This window comes from Mandrillus leucophaeus, unplaced genomic scaffold (assembly GCF_000951045.1).
Source record: "Mandrillus leucophaeus isolate KB7577 unplaced genomic scaffold, Mleu.le_1.0 Scaffold38, whole genome shotgun sequence".
Lineage (NCBI taxonomy): Eukaryota > Metazoa > Chordata > Mammalia > Primates > Cercopithecidae > Mandrillus > Mandrillus leucophaeus.
In genome coordinates this window covers 2,644,551-2,647,827 of record NW_012104031.1, presented here as the reverse complement: position 1 = coordinate 2,647,827, position 3,277 = coordinate 2,644,551, and the positions used below count along the sequence as shown (strand labels likewise).

The 3,277-nt window shown below is 39.0% G+C and overlaps 1 protein-coding gene and 1 pseudogene across 1 annotated transcript in view; one reads left to right on the top strand and one right to left on the bottom strand.

Moving 5' to 3' along the window:
* Window positions 1-3,277, top strand: part of ATP2B4 (ATPase, Ca++ transporting, plasma membrane 4) — a 123,483-nt gene that overhangs the window by 28,985 nt on the left and 91,221 nt on the right. The gene's annotated exons all lie outside the window — the stretch shown is intronic.
* LOC105547072 lies at window positions 1,360-2,121 on the bottom strand (annotated as a pseudogene).

Below are 3,277 nucleotides of genomic sequence, written 5' to 3'. Positions count from 1 at the left end.
TAATAATAATAATAATAATAATAATAATAATAAAATAAGAAAAGAAAGAAAAGGAAAAAATGCTGTCAAATAGCATCACATGCTATAGAGAAGTCTCACTAAAGAGTCAGTCAATGCAGCAAACTTTGTTATTGTCTTATTTAAAGAAATTGTCACAGCTACCCCACCCATCAGTAAGCAGCCATCCACATTAGAACAAGACTCTCCACCAGCAAAAAGATTATCACTTCCTGAAGGCTCAGATGTTCATTAGCATTGGTTTTTTGTTTTTGTTTTTCGAGACGGAGTCTCACTCTGTTGCTCAGGCTGGAGTGCAGTGGTGCGATCTCGGCTTACTGCAACCTTCGCCTCCTGGGTTCAAGCGACTCTCTCACCTCAGCCTCCCGGGTAGCTGGGATTACATGTGCCACCACGCCCAGCTTTTTTTTTTTTTTTTTTTTTTTTGGTGATTAATAGATTAATGTAATATACAGGCATCCTTAAAGCCACAACATATCACAGATCACAAAAGTGCTTTCACCAGTAAAAAAAAACTTACTTTTTTACATCATCTAAGTAACTACAAATAAATTTCTCCTCAGAGAATCAGTGCAGTCTTCTTTTTTCCTTTTAAAACTTAGCTGGAGTTGCTTAAACTAATTCTTAATATCATTCTGAAAGTAGAAATATGCTGTTTAGAATACAGAAAATGCTAACAAAGTACAAAGACTTTAGTATTTTTTTTCATTTTCATGATTCAAGTAGAAAATAGTGCCAAGTAGGTGTTATTATACGTGGTAAATGAGACGAAAAAAATGTTTAGAATGTGAATTCACTGGACCTTTGCTGTATTCAGAAGTTAAGGATTTCACAGGTGAGAAGATTTCTCTAAGAGTTCTGAACTTTGTGTCTCCTCACATACTTTTAGTATAAACATTGTAAACTTAACATCTGTATTAATGTTACCTTTTTTAGGATTAATGATGAATGAGGTAGAAGATACTTCAGTTAAATTCTCAGGCACATAATTAAGTGTGTATTAACCTTTTTGAAAAGCACTTTCAATGGACACTGGTGGTTTTTCAGGAAATTGCTGAATACCCACTCATAAATGCAGATATTGATGAAGTAGGATATTTGTATATTTGCTTTTTTTTAATTGAATTTTATGAACATTCAATTCAGTCATTCAATTTTATGAACATGGGGTCTAAGCAGATTTCAAAATAAAGACCATTTATAAAACTGGACCGTTTGAATGTTTACAATGTAGTAAATCTCTTGATTGCAGACATGTATGACTGTTTGGTAGAAACATTACAGTAATGGCAGTTTTTTCAGTTGGTGTGTAGTCCTCAATAATTATATATGAAATTGCTGTCAAACCAGTAAGACTGTATTTATGCATTCATCATTTTTAGGATTGTTGTTAACCTGAGCATATTTTCCCCAAATAACTTTGCCTCCTTGTGTCACAAGGTCCAATTCGCTCACATTTACCTCAATGACAGTACCTTTGGTAACAACACCCAAAGCTGTGTCCAGTGGGGATGAGGGATTCTTCTTTACACCCAGTGGCTTTCAGTTCAGGATGTGTTACATGGGCTTTCTTGAAACGCAGATTGGCCTGGTGAATCTTTCATATTTAGGTGGTTTTCTTGTAAAGCCATCTCCAACAAAGCAGACTTTAGTAACCATCCTCTTCCATGCCTTCTTCTTTCTCTTTCCTGTTCGAATAACTTTTAATACTGCTGTTTCTCCCTGGGCACGTACTTTAGGCAGAGGGACTTCCCATTTTCCCGCCTTCTCTTTTCGTTTCTGTTTAATCATATTGGAAAGTACTTCGGCTCGAGATTGTCCCTCTCTGTCCAGCAGACAGGCAGGTCCTGCTCCCTGTGGAGTCTTTTCATCCTTCTCTTGTTTGGTGTTTCTCTTTTCGTGCATCTTGATAGTCTTTTTCATTTGTATTTTCTCAGCATGATGCTGTTTATGGTAAAGCTTAACCTTCAGACCAATCATTTTCTTTGCCTTCTTTGAACATTCATGAGCCTCTCGACTTTCCTTCTTTCTCTTTTTCTCATGGTATTCCAAATGGTATCCATAGTGTTTACGGTGTAATTCAATATATTTGTTCTGTGGCATGGTGATGGCCACAGAGCCGCCAGGAGCAGCCCCTGGAGTGCAAAAACGCTCTCAATTTTAAGGTCTCAGAGACCCACAAACCCACGCCGTGCAGGCCGGGACAAGAAAGGGTCACCCTTTTAAAAATATATATATATATAAAAATTTTTTTTTTTTTTTTTTGAGACAGAGTCTCGCTCTGTCGCCCAGCCTGGAGTGCAGGGGCGCGATCTCGGCTCACTACCAGCTCCACCTCCCGGGTTCACGCCATCCTCCTGCCTCAGCCTCCTGAGTAGCTGGGACTACAGGTGCCCGCCACCACGCCCGGCTAATTTTTTTTTTTGTATTTTTTTAGTAGAGACGGGGTTTCACTGTGTTAGCCAGGATGGTCTCCATCTCCTGACCTCGTGATCTGCCTGCGTTGGCCTCCCAAAGTGCTGAGATTACAAGCGTGAGCCACTGCATCCGGCCTTAAAAAATATTTTTAGTAGAGACAGGGTTTCACCATGTTGGCCAGGCTGGCCTTGAACTCCTGACCTCAAGTGATCTGCCCCGCTCAACCTCCCAAAGTGCTAGGATTATAGGTGTGAGCCATGGCCGATCATTAGCATTTTTAACACAAAATATATTTTAATTAAGGTAATCACATTGTGTTTTTTAACCATAAAAGCACTTAATAGACTATAGTATTGTGTAGACATAACTTTTATATGCATTGACAAACCAAAAAAGTAATAAATAACCAGGAACTTGCCTTATTGCAGTGGTCTGGAACCTGCAATGTCTCTGAGGTATGCCTGTACTAAAAGGAAAGTCTAAGATTCAAGAAGGGATGATGGACTGGGCACTGTGGCTCATGCCTTATAGTCCTAGCATTCTGGGAAACCAAGATGAAAGGATCTTTTGGGCTCAGGAGTTCAAGAACAGCCTGGGCAAAATAGACCTCATCTCTAATAAAAATTTAAAAATAAATAGATAAATAAAAGCCTGGCATGATGATGCAGGCCTGTAGTCCCAGCTACTTGGGAGACTGAGGTGGGAGGATCACTTGAGCCCAGGAGATTCAGTCTGCAGTGAGCTATGATGGCACCACTGCCCTCCACCCTGGTCAACAGAGGAAGACCCTGTCTCAAAAAATAAATAAATAAATAAATAAATAAATAAATAAATAAATAAA